Genomic DNA, 23,257 nt, shown 5'->3' with positions numbered 1-23,257 from the left:
CGCAGAGTTATTATCCAATCACTTCGAGAAGGCCAGCAAAACGGCTAACTACGAAGAAGTTTTTCGGATGAAAAAAGAAGAATTTGAAAGTCTACTAAATTTCCGAACTGAGTATTATTATTCATATAATGTACCATTTAAAATGGAAGAATTCGTGAAAGCGTTGGAGAAAGCAAGCAACACAGCTGCTGGTCCGGATGAAATCCATTATAATATGATCAGGCAGCTGAATACCACTGCAAAACGCAGATTATTAGAACTGTATAATCAAATATGGTGGGATGGAATGTACCCGCAGCAGTGGAAAAAAGCACATGCTGTTCCAGTACCGAAGAAGAATAAAAATTTAACAGATCCCATTTCCTTGAGTGTCCTATTTCCTTGAGTGCGCTATGGGAAAAATACTCGAAAAAATGATTAATAATCGACTCGTTTAGGTTTTATAAAAAGAAAACCTGATATCACCATATCAAGCAGGTTTTCGGCAATAACACTCTACCACAGATCAAATGTTCAACTTAGAGAATATAATATACAACAGCTTTATCACAAGGAAGCATTGTGTCGGAGTCTTCTTCAATCCGCAGAAGGCTTTTGATATGACCTGGCGATATGGAGTAATACTCGATACATGAGGGGGCATTCGTGGCAATCTGCCAGTCTTACTCAGCAACTATATGAATGACCGTACTTTCCAAGTACGCGTCATCAATGAATATTCATCTGTAAGAATCTTGGAAAATGGCATATTACAAGGTTCGCCGTTGAGCGGTACCTTGTTTACCATTGCCATTAATAAATTGATTTTAACCATTCCAGTAGAAATCAGCAAAAGCGTCTATGTTAATGATTTGGCAATTGTGTATGCCAGCAACAAGACAGCTATGGTGAAATACAATTTACAACGGGCGATTGACGCTCTAAACGAAGTTGCTAGGAATAAGGAATTCCAATTATCACCAGAAAAAACGTGCTGTGTACACTTGTGTAGGAAGGGAATTCCTTACCGAAGTCCTACGTTAACAATTGGTAATAATCCAATGCAATGTAAGGACAATGTGAGATTTTTAGGACTAGTATTGTATAAATCCCTTACATCGGGATTACACATACCGGACTTGAGTGTTAAATGCAAAAAGCCCTAAAGATTATCAAATGTTTATCGAATATTGATTGGGGCTCAGATAAAGAGATATTATTGAGATTGTATAAGTCATTGGTTCAATCGAAACTAGACTACGGATGTATTGTATATTCATCCTCTAGGAAGTCGCATTTAAGAAATTTAGACGTAATTCATAATAGCGGAATAAGATATGCGTCAGGCGCTTTCCGCACAAGTCCGGCGACTTGTCTAATGTCCGAAGCCTAGTCAGGCCATATTAGACTAGTCGGGCCAGACTAGACTAATCAGGGGCCGATTGAGAGGCGGGAACCTGGCCGACCCCGACACTGGGATCGCACCAGTCACCGCCCGTGGAAGGGGGGACACTTGCCCCCCTGCGTGATTTTTTGTGGCCTTTGAGGCTTCGAGGCCACCTCAGTTGCAGGAGGCTTGGGAGCCTCCATAACAGACTTTGTAGCAATCACTTTCCTCTTATCATCAAGGATCTCGCTAAGACGAACTTGGCATTCCGGCTTGGCGTCCGCCTTCTTCTGAACAAGAGCAACTTTACAGGTTCTTTACTGTTGAAAGGCTTCATTTGATTTTCAATAATTCTTTCAATCATGTTAGCCAAAGTGGGCGCAATTTTGCTGATGAGCTGACTTTCATCGACAGCAACTGGAGCAGGAACAGGAACAGCAGCAGCCTGAGCATAAGTTGTTGCTCTAGGTTTGCGGGCGTTTTCTATCTTTTTAGCTTCTTGGTAGCTGACTTTCTGCAGGGTTTTAACTTCCTGCACAGCTACCTTGTCTTTGTAGACAGGACAATTCCTGGATCTACATCAATGCTGTCCCTTGCAATTTATGCATGTAGGAGTCTCTTTATACGGCTCTCCTCATGCACCTCATCGCCGCACACGCATATTTGCGGTCTGTCACATCTGAGAGCGGTGCGGCCAAAACGTTGGCACTTAAAGCATCTCATTTGCTGCGGGATAAATGCCCGCACATCCAATCGATGTATTCCCGGTCTTACCTTCTCCGGCAAAGTAGGCCGATTAAATGTGAGACCATGAGAGGCTGAACGTAGGACCTCGCCATTCCTTCTCATGTTCAACCGGCGACACTCTATTACTCCTTGTGCTGCTAGTTCTTCAACAATTTCTTACTCCGAACAGTTTTAAAGATCCCGATAGACCACACTACCCCTTGAGGTGTTGAGTAAGCCATGGGGATCGACGCGAACAGCCAATTCTCCAATTTTTTCCAGCCCTAGGATCTTTTGAGACTGAGTATCATTTACAGTCTCCACATGAAGTCCAGTGAAGGTTTTTCTAATTTCCTTAACAGGGCCTCCAGCACATTTATTTATTTCTCGAGCAATGAGATAGGGACTCACCCTCGAGAAATTACCACCTTCCTTTGTAATATTTAGGTTTTGGTACGTTGCTCTTGAAAAGAGCTTTTTGCAAGCTCTTACTTGCCTCAACCTCAATACGACGAGATTCTGTACTCTTTTTGATTTTCGCCTCAGGCGAAACGGCCGTTCTAAACGAGGGTGTTTTCGTGAACCCTCTGCCACGTTTGTTTGTTGTTCACTTTGCATGGAATTTAATCCCTTCTGTAGTAAGGCTATCCGCCTGGGTACACCCCCTACTCCAGGGCTACCAACCCTGGAGGTCCGTTCCGGTACTCCGGTGGAACCGGCATATGTATTGGCAGAGAGCGGATGCGCAGTCTCTGCACTGACTTCAGGCACACCGAGGTTTTCACGGCTCCCATGGGCTGAAAAACATGGGCACCTTAACTACATGCTTGCCATCGCGGAGGGCATGTGGACAGCGAGAGGCCTCCGTTACACCTGCAAATAACTTTGACCGTGGCCGGCACATCGCCAGCTCTAATGGTGGTATCAATCCATGTCCTTAATTGTTAAAAAATGTCGTACTTGCAGGTGGCCGCGAAAGCCAGTCCTTAAACTTGACCTGTAGATGTAATTCGGCCGAACAATAGCATGTCCGAGAACACTCGGAACTCTGTTAGCCAGCTGCATGTATTGCACGTGAGTGCAGCTGTTGCCGCCCTTGACATGGAACGTATGTGTTGTGTTCCGGACGTGGGAATTATCTACCTCAGGGTATTACTATTTTTCTTTTTTTTAGTTTTTTTGGGGCATCGACTACTTTGGTCATTAGCTCCGTCCCACTTCAAAAAAAATTAAAAAAAAGGTTCAAAATTTCTTATTCTAATAGAACTTTCGAATCCAATAATCACCGTCTAGGCTTTCCATTCGGCCATCCTTTCTTGCACCTTTTTTCCATTCTGCGAATGGCCTCAACTTCCGATGAAGTGTGTCTGAACATGTGTCTTGGACATGGCATCTTCTTCTCTTTCTGATGCCAATGACGTTCGCCGGCTTACATCAGGTGATGAAAGCTTCATTGGTGCTGTTAGCATTGTTGCTATGGAATCTAAACTAGCAAGCGATGCACTTTCGACGGCTGATGAGCTGGATTCAATTTCTAATGCAGTGCTGGGTCCAGCTGAAATAGATGCTCTCGCTAAAGCTGTTCTTTGAGCTTCTGGAGGCTCCATTGTTGCAGTTTTTATATAATCTGTGTCTGGTCCTTTTTCAATAATGACTTGTACCTCCATTTTGGTAGACTCAGACTTTTCCGGTACTCTCGGGACAATTTCTTTAGTTTTATTACTAGACGACGGAATGACCTTTTTTCCTTTTTCAAGACTTTTATTTATTACATCAGTTGGTGGCGTCATAATCGTTGGTTTTGCTAGTTTTTTAGGCTGTGCTGGTACGTGTCTTATGTCAATGGCGTCAGTCGGAGAGTGAGCCTTCTCATGTTTAGTTGGTTCTGTCCGATGAGTCGACTCAATCTTTGAATCAATGATTCTTTCAATCATTGTAGCAAAACTTGGTGCCATCTTATTAAGCAACTGCTTCTCGTTAATTTTAGGTGTGGAAGGGGCAGCCGCTGCTTCTGCATAAGAAGTCGATGGTCGAGGTGTACGTTGATTAACAATTTTTTTCGCCTCAGGATAACTGACCTTTTGAAGCGTTTTAACTTCCTGAATAGCCGTTTCTAATTTATATATAGAGCAGTTCCTTGAACGACAGTTGTGGTGCCCTTTACAGTTAACGCAGATTGGAGGGTTTTTACATGGGTCACCCTTATGTTTTCACTCCACATATACATATTTCCTGCGCTTCACATCTAGCTGCAGTGTGTCCAAAACGTTGACACTTAAAACATCTCATCGGCTGCGGAATGAAAGCCCGTACATCAAGCCGATGGATGCCAGCTCGTACCTTTTCAGGAAGATTCGGCCTATTGAATATCAAAACATGCGAGGCCGAAGGAAGAATCTCACCATTTCTTCGCATGGTTAATCTGCGAAACTGAGTAACTCCCTGACTCGACATTTCTTGTACAATTTAGAAGATCGCGACAAACAACAACTCCTCTTGATGTATTAAGGGTGCTATGCGGTTGTACAGATACCGCAAATTCACCGATCTTCTTCAACGCTTGGACTTTCTGGCTTTGCATGTCGTTGATAGTTTCGACATGCAATCCATTAAAAGTCTTCCGGATTTCCTTGACAGGACCACCAGCACAATTAGTAATCTCTCTAGCGATTAAGAATGTACTAACTTTTTGAAAGTTTCCATTCTCCTTTGTAATAATTAAAAATCATGGCTTAGGTGCGTTATAGCCAAATAAGGTCTTCCTTAAGTCTTTACTGATTCTATCAGCATCTTTCTTATTTTTTTAAGACTCTTTACTCTTTTTCCTCTTCGCTTGTGGCGAATCGGAGGTTTCTAAACGAGGGTGTTTACGTGCACCCTCTGCCACATTTGATTGTTCAAGGATATTCATGTGGGTTTATCCCTTCTATAGCAAGGCTAGCCGCCGGGTACACCCCCAGTCCAGGGCTACTAACCTTGGAGGTCTGATCCGGTACTCCGGTGGAACCGGCATATGTCCTGGCAGAGAGCGGATGCGGAATCTCTGCTCTGACTCCAGGCTCCTACTCACCGAAGCTTTCAGAGCTCCCATGCACCGACACACATGGGCACTATTGCTACATGTTTGCCATCGCAGGGGGCATGTGGACAACGGAAGGGTCTCCGTTACATCTGCAATAAAATTGACCCTGGCCGCCACATCGCCAGCTCTAAATTTGGTATGTGTCCATTTCCTAATCAATTAATTGTTCGTATCCTGCAAGTGGCCGAAAAATCCAGTCCGTCTTCAGACCTGAAGATGATAGCAGGACAAAGAAAGGAATATATTCAAGGAATTTACTCGGAGCCCCGTTAGCCAGCTATAAGTATTGTACGTAAGTACAGCTGTTTCCACCCTGGACGTAGAACGTAGATGTTGTGTTCCGGACATGGGTATTACCTACCTCAGGGCATTATTATTATTATCATTATTATTATTATTATTATTATTATTATTATTATTATTATTATTATTATTATTATTATTATTATTATTATTATTATTATTCTCTTGGGAAAGCCCAGTAAAAAGCATCCTGGCCGGCCCATAGGCAAGGCGCAGGAGCTATAACTATTGTTCTGACGTGCATTGTATATGGTAGCATGAACTATTGAAAACTATGGGTAAAATGTAAGAATGAAAGATAAAATACCAGACATAACAACTTATGAACTGCCAGATGTTAACGGCCATTGTCCCCCGTCTGCAGTTCCATCTGATGACGATCAGGTGGCCCCTCAAGAACAGGCGTTATCTTATCGCTCGAGCTTGTGATGTACCGACGGACCAAGCGGCATGTATCCAGCAACACAGCCTTCTGCATTGGTCGGAACAGATTTGCTGGTGCTCCAACGGATCTTAATGAACCATGCAGAGAACGTGGAATCTCTCCCATCGCGCCCAAAACCACCGGGACCACTGTTACGCTCTCCTGGTCCCAAATCTCCCTGACTTGTTCTGCAAGATCCCTATACTTCACTAGTTTTTCCGTGTACTTCTTCACTATGTTGGTGGACAATGGGATTGTGACATCAATCAGGAAGGTGATTTTTTCCTGCTTCTTGGTCAGAACGATGTCTGGCCTATTATGCTCCACTGTCCTGTCCGTCAGAACAGTACGATCGTAGTACAGTTTATACTGATCGTCCTCTAATACAGACTGAGGAGCATACTTAAAATACGGGACTGAAACGGAGAGGAGACCCAGGTCCAAAGCGAGTCTCTGATGAAGTATCTTCGCCACGTTGTTATGTCGGACTGTATATTCCCTTGGAGCTAAAAACTGACACCCGCTAACGACATGTTCGATGGACTCGTTGGTCGATCCACAAAGACGGCACAGGTCAATGGTTACAGCAGGATCCTCGACGACATGCTTTCTGTAGCTGAGTGTGCTGATGACCCTGTCCTGTATAGCAAATACAAGGCCCTCCGTCTCAGCAAACAACTCGGCATACTTCAGCCAGGCCACAGACGCATCTCGATCAACCGCTTCATCCATAAGCGCCGCATAGTACCTCCCATGCAACTCCTTCGAACGCCACCTATCCATCACACTGATCTCGGAGAAGGTATCCTCAAGGGGCTGAAATTTCTCATCACCGAGGCGCAGTGGGGTTAGATTACTGTCACTTTTTACTATAACCCCGTGGAGCAAGCTGGATTGGCTCTTCTCTAGGAAGTATTTCCGGAGATTCAGCAGTTGTTTTGCATGAACCTCCCGCAAATCCACAACGCCTCTTCCTCCTCTATTCCTGGACAGGTGAAACCGCTTGACAGAGCTGAGCGGGTGATGGGAGCGGTGTCGCGTGAACGATACACGAATCATTCTATTAAGCCCTTCAAGGTCTGTCCGCGTCCAATTTATCACGCCAAAGCTATAGGAAATCAACGGAACGGCAAATATGTTAATGGCCTTTACCTTATTAGAACCATTCAACTGGGAACTCATGACGGCTCTTACTCTACTCTTGAAGCCAGATGTAAGGTCCTCTTTCGCTCGACTATGGCTAATTCCAATATCCTGCAGGAAACCAAGGTACTTATATGTCTCACCACGCTGCATTGCATTCATGAGTGCAGGAGCATCCATCTGCGGCACTTCACACGCCTCAATCTGCGACCATTTTCCTCTCTTCATAGCATTGACCCTACACTTGTCAAGACCAAAACTCATGCATATGTCGACACTGAACCTCTCGACTAATTTGACAAGTTGCCGGATCCCTTTTTCAGTGTCAGAAATAAGCTTAATATCATCCATATACATGAGGTGGCTAAAACTGTACTGCCCAAGAGCAAAACCCTTCTTGGACTTCTGTAAGATGGCAGACAGAGGGTTCAACGCTAAGCAAAACCATAGAGCGCTCAAGGAATCGCCCTGAAAAACAAAAATTTTTTTTATTATTCTTATTATTATTACCCAGGGCACAGGTCCCACGGTGTTTCAGGTGCCATGGGTATGGACATCTGGCTCGTGGATGCAAGGGGCCTGACAGAAGCCGGCTCTGCCATAAGTGCGGGTTAGGGGAGCACAAGGCTAAGGAGTGTTCGGCCCCCCTTCGGTGCATGCTCTGCCAAGAAAAAGGGGTGAACGCTTCGCAGCTGGCTCACGTACCTGGAACAAGGGAGTGTCAGGTCTTCCGGGCAGCCCTGGAGCAGGCGAAGAGAAGGCTCCGTTAAAATGCTGAACATAATACAGGCCAACCTTAACAGGAGCCGGCTAGCTGATGACTTGCTGCTGCAGCTAGCCAGAGACAGGGAGGCCGATTTGGTGCTGATCAGCGAGCAGTACCGGGACCGTGACGACTCCCAATGGTTCCGAGACTCGCTCGGGACTGCCGCGATATGGATTCCGTATCGCAGCAGAGCCCAAGTTCGGAGGCACGGCGCAGGCGAGGGTTTCGTTTGGATCTGCTGCGGTGAAGTGACGATTTTTAACTGCTACCTCACCCCAAATGATTCGATAGCGGACTTTCGCCGGAAAGTTGACGCGCTGGAGGATGTCATCCTCGCTGCCGCTGGTGAGATGGTGGTAGCAGGGGACTTCAACTCCAGGGCGGTAGACTGGGGTATGGCGCATACCAACTCCAGAGGGAAATACATTCTGGACATGGCGGCACGTACTGGACTCGTGATTCTCAATACAGGGAACACGACGACGTTCCGCCGCCCAGGATATTTGGAAACCATTCCTGATATTTCCCTCGCCTCCGAAGAGTTGGTCACGCTCGCCCAGGACTGGAGAGTCCTCGAGGATTATACCGGTAGCGACCACCAATACATCTCATTTAGAGTCCTAGATGGTACACGAGAGCGCCCGGGGCCCCCACGGCAGGCGAAAAGATACAAAATCAACAAAATTGACGAGAATAAATTCTCCTCAAAGATCTCCTCAGGGGTGGTAGCCCCTGAAAACTTCGCCAACGGGGGGAACGCTGGCGCTGAAGCCGTAGTTGCTGCGACTATGCGGCTGATCGCTTCTGCATGCGACGCCTCCATGCCCCACGGGGGGCCAGGGCACCAGAAGTGACCCGTGTACTGGTGGACACCGGAGATTGCGGGGTTGCGCCGGGAGTGTCTTCGACTAAGACGAGTGGCGCAACGTGCGAGGAATCGCATAGACGCGAACGCCAGGTCAGCCGAGTACAAGACGGCAAAGAAGCGGCTCCGAAGGGCCATCAACGTGAGCAAGGCACGCTGCTGGAGAGAACTGACGGAGACCGTGGATGCAGACCCTTGGGGGCTAGGTTACAAGATAGTAACTCGGCGATTGGGGGTCTCGCGGTCACCAGCTCCACTAGACGAAGCTAAAGCGGAACACGTCGTTAAGACGTTGTTCCCGGCGCACTCGGTCCGTGCCGAGCGGGACTTCAGCGACGTGGGCGACTTCCCGCTCTTCTCGATGGAGGAATTGGAAGGAGTCCTACGGTCGCTGAAATGTAAAAAAGCCCCTGGTCCCGACGGTATACCGGCCGAGGTACTCAAACTAGTGGGGCGCTGCAGGCCCCGTCTTCTACTAGACATGTATAATGCATGTGTGAAGGCTGGGTCTTTTAGCGCCAGGTGGAAGACCGCGCGTCTTGTGCTAATTCCCAAAGGAAAAGAAAACCCAGAGTCGCCGTCCTCCTACCGCCCATTGTGTATGCTTGACACAGCTGGGAAGGTATTGGAGAAGCTGTTAAAGAAAAGACTGGTTACGGCGATGAATCAGGCAGGTGGCCTGTCACCTAACCAGTACGGTTTCCGGCAGGGTCGATCGACCCTAGACGCAATTCAGGAGGTTGTTGAGGCAGTGCGGCGAGCAGAGGACCACAATCATTTTTCGCGACGTGTGGTCCTTCTCGTTACGTTGGACGTAAAAAACGCGTTCAACTCCGCACGATGGAGCGATATGATTCGGGCCCTGGAGCATTCGTTCCATGTGCCTCAATACCTTCTGAGAATGGTAGACGCATACCTGAGGAACCGCGGTCTCATTTACGAGACCGCAGCAGGCTGGCGTAGGACTACGATCACGTCAGGGGCGGCGCAGGGGTCGATTCTCGGCTCCGACCTTTGGAACGCCGTCTACGATGGCTTGCTGAGGCTGGAGATGCCTGAAGAATCTGCCTTGGTTGGGTACGCTGACGACGTTGCGCTACTTGTCGCAGACCGCGACGTGGAGCGCGCCCAACTGAGGCTCAGTCGGGCCATGCACAGAGTCGGTGCCTGGCTGGACGATCATGGATTGTCTCTAGCTCTCAGCAAAACAGAGATCGTGGTTCTCACGAAGAAACGTATCGACACCCTTCTTTCCCTGCGGGTCGGGGTAGAGGTTGTCGAGACCAAGCCTGCCGCAAAGTACCTCGGTATGATGATTGACCGGAAACTCAGCTTTGCTGAGCAGCTTCGTACAGCCGCCGACAAAGCTGCGAGAGCCGTAACTGCTCTCAGCCGGCTTATGGCGAATTTCGGCGGACCGAAGGCCAGCAGACGGCGATTGCTGATGTCCACGGTACATTCCATCCTGCTATACGGGTCGGAAGTGTGGGCCCAGGCATTAAGAGTTGCGAGAAACCGGATGCGGCTCGCGCAGGTGTAACGCACCGCTGCCTTGCGAGTCGCTTCCGCGTATCGGACGGTCTCCGAGCCTGCAGTACTTGTGGTCGCCGGCGTCATACCCATTGCTACTTTAGCAAGGGAGCGCCAGGCGATCTACGGGAGGCGGCGGGCAGGCGGAGACCGGGTGACCATTGCCAACGAGGAACGCACTCGCACATTCCTCGCATGGCAAGAGACCTGGGACCACGAGACCAGAGGACGATGGACCGCAAGGCTTATTCCTCTGGTCAGACCGTGGACGGAGCGACGGCATGGAGAAGTGGAGTACTAGATGACCCAATTTTTAACGGGTCACGGGTACTTCCGCGCTTACCTCCATGTCATAGGGAAAGCGCCGTCCCCCGACTGCCTGTATTGTCCCGGTGTACGGGACGACGCTGAGCACACCTTTTTCAAATGTGCTCGGTGGGCGGCAGATCGAGGGACATTAGAGGCGGATCACGGAGCACTGAGTCCCCACAACGTGGTTGCGATGATGCTCCGTGACCTGGGCAGCTGGGAAAGCGTAGCCCGATTCGTCGGCAACATACTCAGGGCCAAAAAGGTTGACCTGGACAGTCCTGAAAATTAGGTAGCACCTAACAGGCTAGTATAGGAGGACTCGACCGGAAGTAATGTGATAAACGGTTCCGGGTCGAGCCCTGGTAGAAAGGGGGGTGGTTTTTGTCGGTAGTCCGCTGATGGTGATTGGATAATACCATCAGCGGGAGCCCGACACTCCGTGCGTAAATGCATTTCCACCTCCCTCCTCAAAAAAAAAAAAAAAAAAAAAAATTATTATTATTATTATTATTATTATTATTATTATTATTGCAAACTGTCAAAAGAAAATTCCTCATTTTATCTTCTCTTACCAAATTTTTTTTTTATTAGATTATAATAATACAATTTTAGATAGTTATGGCTACGAATCACCATTTACCTTTTCTTCTAACACTTACGTTTTTCAAATATTCATTAAAATAAATAAATAAAAAACCCCGAAGTTTTTCTGAGAGATTTACTTTCAGCTTTCCGAAACCAGATCTTAAAGTCCTTTTATTTATTTAAATATAATAGTTCAGTAAGAAAAAAAATGCGAAATCGTTTTATTCCCAATTGTATTAGATGTAAGAATACAGAATTTTTATCGTGGAAATAGTCCGAAGTGAATCTATTTTGTGAAGTAAAGTACATAACAACTGTGCAAGCTTTATAATAAAACAATATTTTCTCCGGAGGCATAAAAACCTATTTTAAATTCTAAGAAATTATTTTCATACAAGTGTCACTTTTCGTGAAAGAATTTGTCTCTACTTACAAACATTTATTCTTAAAAACACGCTAATACCATTTCCACCAAAAATTACGCTAAATTGTTCAGTACATTAACTATATTTTTAGGTACATTTTCATAATGAGAAACAAGTTGAACGTGACTGACAACGGGCGCACAAACAAATAGAATTTGTTGAAATTGCAGACTTTGAAATTATTTTTAATTATCTCATTATTTTGGTTAAATCAGAAGTAATTCTCACATAAAAGCACTTTAGTTTCAGATATTATGTTATATTTTCTACTACTTATCGACTATACGTTTTCTAATAGAGGTCTCAACTTTTGAGCATAAATGTGTAGCAACCCGGAAACTGAAGCTGGTAATAGTTTTCTTCTCATTTTGTACAGTCAAAAATCATACCAAATTTAAATTTGTACTTACTTTACATACACAAACGGATACTAAATAACACGAGTACATGAGGAAAGAATTCCACAGAATATGGATGGATCAACGGATGAACCGAGCACGGAATCCGAAGACAAATGATCGTGGGACCAGCCTCTGGAATTGGGTGGCGGGGGCTTCCCGGAGTCGTTGTCCGTCAATCGCCCCCAGAGGACGCCACGGAGTCATTTCGAATCGGATGGCAGAGAGCCTGGGAGATCACGTGGAGGCTGAGTACATGCCATAGAGATTAGTTCCGGCCCTGCGTGACTGCTGGAGAGGGAGATTTTTTAGCGTGTGAGAGCTCCACACTGCCATCAGAGCGGGCCTGGTGGCGGCTGGCAGAGCATTTTCTTCTCCCAACGGAAAAAAATACACAAATACATATAAATAACACATAAGTACATACAAACAACTGGCGTAATACTTGTTTGCTTCTATACTCTTATTTTTTGTACTTTGGCTGAATTGTACTCTCTGCTAGCGCACAAGTTTTTTTTTTTTTTGGCAGTGCCCTTATTATTTTATATGGTTTTGTCTAAATAGAAATGAATCTATTTTTTTTTTCACCTCATTTTGATTGTTATATATATTATTTTTGATTCCAACAGGCCTTTGATAAGGCATATCTGGCTTGCTCTACAAGTTAAAGCTACAACCTCCTCAAACCTTCTTCCTTGTCTTGCGAAATTATCTTGATGGGCGTTTCTATCAGGTGAAATGTAATGACGAGTTTTCAAAATTCTTTGAGATTGGGTCAGGTGTCTCTCAGGGCTCTGTGTTGGGCCCTGTGATGTATTCCGTACTCGCTGCGGACATTCTGGCCCTGGATGATTGCATAGTCACCACGTTCACCGATGACACTGCTATCCTGGCTGTTAACGAAGAGCCTGGCCTAGCCTCGCAGGACCTCCAAATGGCGCTAGACGTGTCTGCACGTAAATAAGAAGTGGAGGGTTAAGGTTAATCAAGGTAAGTCGAGGCACTTAGGGGAGGGTAGCCCTCCTGGGAACGGGTATCACAGCATCAAGAAGCGGAGGTCATGATGCTTCAATGAACCAGGAGGAATCCCGATGGGAAAGTCCAGTGGGTGGACAATGCTGACGGGTGCTGGTTAGACATCGCCGGTCACATTATATCAACAGAGGAAACGTCTTTTAGGCGTTCACCAGTTTTCCTGGTGTAGTTAAAAAGGTTAAAAAAAAAAATTCGAGGCACGTCACATTTCCTATTAGGTGGGGTGACTGTCCCGGTGTGTACTTCGATGGGGTCTTGATCCCGCAAACGGAGACTGAGCGGTACCTGGGACTTCACCTGGATCGGCGTTTGATCTGGAAGTGTTATCTGAGGATGAACTTCACGTTACGCAAGGTACAGGGAACTTCAGTGGCTGCTACGGAGGGACTTAGACCTCACAAGATCTTAATTTAAAAGGTTATCCTGCACCCAATCTAGACGTACGGTGTAGAATTGTGGGAAACAGCTAGTACTAGTGATGTGGAAATTATCCACAATTCCAGAACAAAGTAGCGAGGATGAATGCCGAAGCTTCATGTTTCACGCGGAATGATTAGATTCACGGTTATCTGGAGCTCCCGTCGGTTCGTGAGATTGCACCTGCAGCGCAGTATCAAATACCTGCAGAGGCTTGAGAATCATATAAACCACTTTGCAATTAATCTACTTGATAACAGCAGGGACGTCCAACAGTTGTGACGTGTTTGTGTGCTCGACTAGGATCTGCGTAACAGTTTGGAATCTAACACTGTCACATTTAGTGGTGTCGTATCTAATTTCTTTGTTACTTCTCTTTGTTTTCATTTTCTTTTTATTCTTTGTTATTAATGTTTGTTCTTGAGGACTATATGGTGCTGAAATTAATGTTTTGTGTTTTATGATTGAGCTTGAAATTTCATATTGGACTAGAAGTTTACTTGCAACTATTTATTGTGTACTACTTATTTTGGGGGTTCCTTAAGGACCCCCTTATCAAGTGTTTTTGTTAGAAAACTTACTTATGACTTCACAGAAGAGCTGATTGTAATTATAATTGTTATTGGCAAAAAAATATATTTTTGATTGTTTTATGAAGTTTGATAAATTTTAAAATTTAGTGAATTATTGTGCTGATTACATCATTAATATATTGTAAAAATTTTAAGACAGTGTGGCATGATTTATTAAATAAGTAATATTAAAATTATACAATCATATCATGGCTGCTGCAGATATTTTCAAACTATACAAAACACTGAATAATAAGCAAACCTTTTTTGCAAGATTTTTTGGAGCACTTTTGTGTAATGATTTATAATGGGCTTGTACGACATAATGTGATGAATATACTCCACATATGAAGATGTTTAGGAGTAGAAAAACCAACTTCCGTATTGATTAACACTTTTACAATATGTTGCCTAAAAAATGTGTAAAGGAAAGGTACACATCGTTTGTGTATGTATTTTTTGAATTCACAAAGTTGCTTAAATTGTCAACGTATCGGGCAGAAAAAAAGACTTGCATGCGGAAGACATTTTGTGCGCATAAACAAATTTGTGCCCAGATGTAACAAATTAGAACGCAAAAAGACTGGATGAATTGAAGTAAACAGTTATTCCGATTCCAGTGCTAGGTCCAAAGAATGGCTACACTATGAAGAACAGATGTTATTTAAAATACAGATTTAGTAGAAACCTTACTTCCCTGTTGATCGTCGGATATGAATAGTAACGAAATTTCCAGGAAATCACTTTTCTTGGAATACGCTGATATATTTTTTATCCAGTGGCTAAATAAACTAGAAAAAAGAACTTAGTGATGTTAGGAAATCGGTGAGTCCCCATAACTTAAGGTCTGGGAAAACTACCGTTTAAAATAAATTCCCAGCAAGTTATTATAACAGTGAAGCCTATAATCAAAATTTAAAAGGTTTCCGAACAGTTAACCCCTCCTCTAAGGTTCCCGTTACAATCCTTTACGAATATGTACTGAAGATGCATCCCGTAAAGACTTTAAAATGATGAGGAGGTAAAGAGAGTTTGTTTTGACAAACAAATACTCCCACAACTCCTTTTTATCTATTGTAAGATGATTACCTTATTGTAGCACTTCTAACTCAAACGAAAAGGAGCACCTAATTATATCTAAAAAGCACATTGGAAAATAATTTTCACGTAATTTGTAGATCTTTATTATTGTTAATATTTTTTACGTGTTATGATCTGTCATCATCCTATTAAATTTTATAGTAATATGAAACCAATTATCTAAAAATACCTCTTCCAAGAGTAATGTAAAAAGTACATCAATTTGTTTATAACAATTCTTTACAAAGAAACTGCAACAACCAATCGAAAAAAATTTAATGAGGCCACCACATGACTTACTTGTGCGCCTATTAAATTACGTATACACATTTCTTTTTAAATGAAAAGTACATAAAATTTTATTTCATTTATAACTTCTGATATTCTCTCATTTTTTTTCTTTTTTATTTTTATTACTGAATTATTATTTGTTGTAATTTTAAAATCAAAGGTTGTAAATCTGTAAAATTACAGATTATAATGTTTACAATCAAAGGTTAATAAGTATTAATAAATAAATATATTTAAGTTAAAAAAAGGAGATTAAGTCTGATTTGAACCGATGTTCCTTCCCCTTGTAACATCCAAATATTTCGTTAATTATAATTTCATTTGGCACAACTTTGGAACCAATGAAAATTAGTACCACTTATGATATATCGTTGAAAAGCTCTCAATGAGGGCTTATTACTGCAGTTAAGAAAAAGTCCAAAATCCAATTTTTTTGGATTTTGGGCTTTTTTGGACACTTTTAGTTCACTCGATTGCAATAAAAAGAGAATGTGCAAAACTAGATGTTACAACAGTCCTAAATCCAAAATTTCAACATCCTACGGCTAATCGTTTTTGAGTTATGCGAGATATGTACGTAAGTTTACGCACGTACAGACGCCACACCGAATCTAGTTAAAATTGATTCAGGGATGGTGAAAATGAATATTTCCGATAAAATCTGAAAACCGAAATTGTTCGCGATCACAACACTTCCTTTACTTCATACAAGGAAGTAAATATGAAAAGTTTTTTAAATATTTTGAGAATTTTTATAATATCTAAATTATATTATTACTTAAATAATTATTTTTACAAAAATGGAATCTACACCAAGACCATGTAATATGGTGTAAGTATGTAGAATTATAAAATTCTCACTGTCCCTACCGGTACTGTATATTATATGTAATGTATATTGGGCCTGAAAGGTTTGATACGAGATATTTCGATTTTTTATGATTTTATAAACGGTGCTATATATCAAATGCAGAAACTCACATTACCTGCCCTGCAAAAGACTACATAATATAACCTACATAATCCATGTAATATAATCCATCACGGATTATGTTATATAACATAATCCAGTGACTCCCAAACTGTGCGCTCCCGGCGCCCCAGGGAGCCGCGGCCTCTTCACAGGGGCCCCACGAAATAATGTAAAAGCTTCATAATTAATTCAACCAAAATATTATTATTATTAATTTAATGTTACTAATTTAAAGTAAAAAAAAAAAAAAAATATTAAATAATGAAGATACAGGAGTTTTATTTATTTGTATCTCTCACTTACGAGTAGTCATACTTTTAATTAGGTTCGGGCGCTATGGAAAAACTTTAATTGAGAAAGGGCGTCGCGACTCGGAAAAAATTGGGAACCATTGACATAATCCATACATCCATATAACATAATTTGGATCTTTTTCGGAATTCCCCCCACCAAAAAAAAAAACAGTTATTTTTTTAACTAATCGGCCAAAAATCAATATATTTTAATATCCAATAAGAATTAGGTGGGAATTTGTGTTGGGGAACAAATGAATTCCACTAAGTTCAATTGTATAAAACTTTATTTAACAATATCTTATTACTGAATATTAACCACTATTAATGGTTGGTTAATCACTGCTTATTAAATAAACTGAATTTTTAAAACGAACATAATTAAATATAAATGAATCGTACAAATTAAAATCTGTAATTGTTCTGGTTGAATTTACTGATTATGTATCATGTTAACTGTATGATCTCCGCATCTGAACTGAACTGCCAGCTCTCTGCGTTATTTCGGCAACTGTTCGTAGAGCAGCACTCAACAACACAACTATATGCATGTTTCAAAGTAGCAGAAAATATTGATATTAATAATAACCAGGTTGGAGAAATAACCCAAAAACCCGGTAACACACTTACATCCTGTTTTATACCGGTCATTTTAATCATTCTCCATATTAACATATTTTACATATTTAAAATATAATCATTATTGCTTATAATTATAAATATAATCAGCCAAACTTAACCTACGCTCGCTTCGCTCGCTAACCTCGACTAATTAACAGGAATTTTTTTGATTATTTAAATGATTCCAATTATTTAAATAATAAGAGTTGTAACGTTCAAATCCAAGTAAAGACAGCTACACTTTTATACGGATTTGAATAATAGATCTTGGATACCGGTGTTCTTTGGTAGTTGGGTGTCAATTAACCACACATTTCGGAAATGATTGACCTGAGACTGTGCAAGACTACACTTCACTTACACTCATACATATCATCCTCTGAAGTAATATGTGACGGTGATTCCCGGAGGCTAAGCAGGAAAATAAATATAAAAAAAGTATTGCCGGCCTCCGTAGCGCGAGTGGTAGCGTCTCGGGCTTTCATCCGGAGGTCCCGGATTCGAATCTAGGTCAGGCATGGCATTTTAAAAAAAAAAATTGCAACAATAATTACTGAATTTATTATTTAAATATTCAAAACATTACTGTTAATTAGTAAGGTTAGTGAGCGAAGCAAACGTAGGTTAAGTTTGGTTAGATTGCATTTATAAAATACGTAAATAAATATAAATGGTTTTATCTGATTATTGGATTATTTCTCCAATCTGATTAATGTTAATATCAATATTTATTGCTATTTTCAATTATCCCCAATGAAAAACTTGCAAACTTTTGTGGGGGGGAATAAACGCAAAATTACCAATATTGAGTTTTTATTTTAAAACATGCATATTCCCATCTAATTCTTATTATATATTAAAACACATCTATTATTGGCTGATTAATTAAAAAATTAAGTTGTTTTTTGGAGGAAGGGATTCCGAAAAAGATCTCATAATCTATATAATATATGTATGCGTCACATATAGAATACATGCATATAGAATATCAGGATTTCCACTGTACCTTCATACTCGCCGAATGGTAAAAATGTTTTTTTTTGTCAATTTTCAGGCTACTTTTTTGTCTAAAAAATTCTTCGACATCACTTCAAAAGCAGCCGATGATTTTTTTACAATCGGATTAATAGGAAAAAGGTAATGCGCAAACAAACATAAAAAAATGTACGGGTCGAATACATAACCTCCTTTTTTGAAGTCTGTTAAAAATCATAAAAAAAGTTAATTAAATTTTTTACTAAATACTTATGAAGATTACACATTAAAAAAAATCCTAAATTAAGGAAAAATCTTTTTTTATCAATTTGGCCTGTAAGCGAAAATTTTCTGATAGACTACAGCGCAGATGTATATCAAGAGATTGGCATCAGGCTGTGCATACTAAACTGCAACGAAATACGTTTCCTGGTATAGGAGTCAAGAACCCCAAGTAGAAACCTCTCTTTTTATTTTATACCTCTTATTTACTTAGGATCTCAGAAATTTCAATATTTAACAAAAACAGAAATAATAGTTTTATTCCAGCACAGTTTCTTCATTTTTAAATTTTGTGAGCAAAAATAAAAATTAAATTAGCCAAAGATTATAACATAATTTACATGTATTCTGGTAACCGTAATAATCAATGAGAAAAAATCAAATTATTTATATTCTGAAAATTAACCAATTGATAAACCTTTTCATTAGAATTAAAAAAAGTTAAATTCATATAAAATGTTATTGGATTTCTATTTTAGGTGTATTTTATTTTATTAATCAATACTTTTAGTATGTTTTCTTTTTTTAAACAACCATTGGAACTAGTAACAAGCGAACAACAAAAGGCTGGGTCGTCCTGAGCCATAGTTTATGCTTGTCATGAACAGCGCATGTATCGCCACGCGCTATGTGAATAACGACCCTGTCATTAAGCACTGGACCGAATAACATTGCAGCGTTTTGCTCTCTAATTATGGATTCATATTATCTAACCGTCAGTCAGACTGGTTTCTGTTTTCGCTTAACTTTATGTTAACTCATCAACCCATAAGAAACATCTGCATTCAAATAAACGAGATAAGTGTTAACATATGTACAATTAATAATGTATAGATGATGTCAAATAGATACCAAGATAATTCTCTACGTTAAAATTTTCAAATACTATACTGAACTATTATTTTCAATTTATTAATTTTTAACAGCAAAAATATTGTTTAACTGATTTTAACGAGATAAATCAAGCTCTTATTTACACTTTTTTCAACATCCAATGAAATATGTAACTCACCAGTTAATGAAGAATCAGCTTACTAAATTTTACTTAAATTAACTAGTAACATAAAAAAAAACTATTAAAAAACATTCCCTATACTATTCATATTAGAAAAGAGAGAATGACATGTTTAAATTCTAATGAAGAAATTCTCTAGATCGGAAATGGACTTTACAAACTTTAAGTAATATCTTATAAAGTTTTATCAAATTCTTATTTTTTTTCTTTAACGAGGTGTGCGGACATCGACTGCTATGATAATTTAGCTCGAATAGAAATTTGTAGCGTACGAAAAATGCCATACCTGACCGAGATTCGAACCCACGACGTCCGGATGAAAGGCGGAGACGCTACCACTCGCGACACGGTTATTTTTTTTATTTAGAAAAATGATAATATCTAAATAATTATTTAGATAATATGATCATATACTAGCCTAATGTGAAAGCCTGAATGTGAAAATAGGAGGAGAAAAGATTACGGAGGTAGAAGAATTTTGTTATTTGGGAAGTAGAATTACTAAGATGGACGAAGCAGGAGCGATATAAAATGCCGAATATCACAAGCTAAACGAGCCTTCAGTAAGAAATATAAGTTGTTTACATCAAAAATTAATTTAAATGTCAGGAAAAGATCTTTGAAAGTGTATGTTTGGAGTGTCGCTTTATATGGAAGTGAAACTTGGACGATCGGAGTATCTGAGAAGAAAAGGTTAGAAGCTTTTGAAATGTGGTGCTATAGGAGAATGTTAAAAATCAGATGGGTGGATAAAGTGACAAATGAGGAGGTATTGCGGCAAATAGATGAAGAAAGAAGCAATTGGAAAAATATAGTTAAAAGAAGAGACAGACTTATAGGCCACATACTAAGGCATCCTGGAATAGTCGCTTTAATTTTGGAAGGACAGGTAGAAGGGAAAAATTATGTAGGCAGGCCACGTTTGGAATATGTAAAACAAATTGTTAGGGATGTAGGATGTAGAGGGTATACTGAAATGAAACGACTAGCACTAGATAGGGAATCTTGGAAAGCTGCATCAAACCGGTCAAATGACTGAAGACAAAAAAAAAAAACTAGCCTAAATGTTCTTACAGTTTTGCTGCCACCACGTGGTCTTATGCTAATAACACAAAAAACACTATAACTGAACTTATACTTAAAATCTCGTCACCCGAACTCGTACGATTTTCAAACATACCGATAAGAACAAATCCACACACTGTTAACATTCAAAATCATAATAAATACCACTAAAGTAGCTAAACACACAAGAACATCTTACAACCCGACTGAGTAATGCGGAACATACTAACTTCATTAGTTTTTACAATACTGGAGAAACCTAAAACCCATATTTTTAAGTACAACGGATGATTTCAAACCTAATGCTTTGGGTCAGTAACACTGCATCTAAACATAAAAAAACAATTTAATTTTAACTTCAATATTAGTGAGCCAATTTTTATTTTATTTAGAAAACATTTAATGGCGAAATTTTTTGTCGGTATTTAAAAAATTATTTTCACAGTTTTAATCCACAGATTATGATTATTCCAAATGGTTTAAGAAGTAATATCACGTAATTTTAATTTATTTTTGTTTTAAATTTTAAAAAAGTACTATTTTAGAAGAAAAGTGAGATATGACTGGCTTAGGAATATCTGAAACAGTTATATATTCACTAAATTCAGTTCAACTTTCAGTTCTCTTGCTACTACAGTTTATTTATCACAAACTCGGTAAATAATAAATGAGATTAATAAACAGAAAACTGATATCCAATGTTTTATATTTTAATTGTTCGAATTTATTTTATGAATACGCAATTAATAAAATAAAATAATTTCTTAAAAGTTTTATTTTGAATTCAGTAGCGGCACAAAAAATTTTCAAGGCCGGATGGATGAAGCCTACAAATCGCGAACTGAAGATCCATGCTTTAGTCTAAAGAACCCAACCACCAAAATTTACAATATAGTTTTCTTATTTCTCTTCTGTCATTACAAAAATGTTGGCTGTCGTTGATGTTATTGTTCAGCTCTTATAGTAAATCGGAGACGTTTTTATGTAAAGAATTACTGAAATGTAGTTATTTATAAAATTATCATAGCCCAAAATTTTTATTATTGAATTTATAGTAATTTTAAAATTTTGGTAAATTAGTTAATTTACCAAATTATAATTTCGTTTAATAAATAAAAAAACATCTTCATCATGAGTTAAATCTTTCCCTTGATCAATATTTATTTGCTGAAAGTTCCATGAGAATGAATAGTTTTCTCTATAACTATGGATATTAATTCATTTTATTTCATATGAATGTATGTTAGAATATTAATTCCAAAGAGGTTGGTGAGAAAAATGATAAACACCAAGAGACAAATGTTAATGTCTCTGAAGAAAATAATACCGTCAGTGGTTTTATGACTGTGGAAACGAAAAGGTTCAGACGTTCTGTACAGAACAGAAAGACTACTTACCATTTACTTCACAAGAGTAAAATTAAAGCTTTAGGCTCAAGGCTCCTCCACCAAAGGTAATGACTGTACATCGAGGGGTTTTATTGAGCAAAAGTCTTCCCTATACTATAAAGAAAGGACCTAATGCTCTGTTAAACATCTTCTGTTCCCTTAGGAAAAATAAGGTGGATGTATACATTCATTATTACTTTATACAGATATATCCTCTTAAAGTGTGGTAAAAGTAGTGAATACTGTTCTGTTGTGATTAATATATTTAATCGGCAACGGTTCTGACTTAAAGGATTTAATATTGTTGAAATTATATTCTGTTGATAATTAATTTTAATTACTCATGAATCATTTTAAAAATTATTAATAATTATATTATATGTATTATCTTTTATATATTGTTATATTATGTATATTATCCTTTTAAAAATTGATGAAAATGAATGAAATAATTATATAAAAAAATTATATAATACACTAAAAAAGTCAGTAAAAACTCAATAAGTATCTGTGTCTATCATACTACAATCTAAAGTAATCAATGTAACTGAACAGATAAGCATGTCCAAATAGTACAACTGCTAGCTAGAAATACCAAGAATAAAAAATTATTATATAAAATAATACTAATTTAACTACAAAAAATATAGAGAAAATAAAAGTGAACAAATAACAGTTATTTTATAATAAAAACCGTCTGAGTACATATTTAAATTTTTCTTTAAATTGATGTGGAATATATTCATTTTATTCAATTCTTATTATCTTATAAAATAAATGTCTTAAAAAAACTATTAAAGCTTATTAAAAAAAGGAATTAATAATAATATTAGTCTAATCTAATAAATAATAATGTAATTTTTGAAGTGTTAAATTAAGGTTTAACAAGTTAAGTCAACAGTTGTTTATTTTTAAACAAAATGTTAATGTTAGAATAAACCAACACAAAAAAGAAATGATGCACTGCTGAAAAAACCCGCTCACAAGAAACACAAATGTTAATCAGCATCTTCATAAGAGTATGAAGAAATGCAGAGAAACAGCATTAGGTGTTTACAGTAGGGCTGTCTAGAAAGAAAAATGCTGTTAGTTTTTTACTTCAAGTTATTCAACTGATTTTCCTAAAGTATCGTATGAAAATCCTTTGAATGTCAGAATGACTTCAGACTAAATATCTCTTGGCTATAATATGTAGTATCTCACTGTCCATGTAATTTTTTCCAATACATTTCATATTCAAATTTCAATTGTGCCTAAACTTTAATTTTCCTTTTATCTTGGTATCCATGTTTTACATCAATGCAGATATCTGTTATTATGAATAA

Source organism: Lycorma delicatula, chromosome 1 (assembly GCF_047948215.1).
Source record: "Lycorma delicatula isolate Av1 chromosome 1, ASM4794821v1, whole genome shotgun sequence".
NCBI lineage: Eukaryota > Metazoa > Arthropoda > Insecta > Hemiptera > Fulgoridae > Lycorma > Lycorma delicatula.
Note: the sequence above shows the minus strand (reverse complement) of the source record.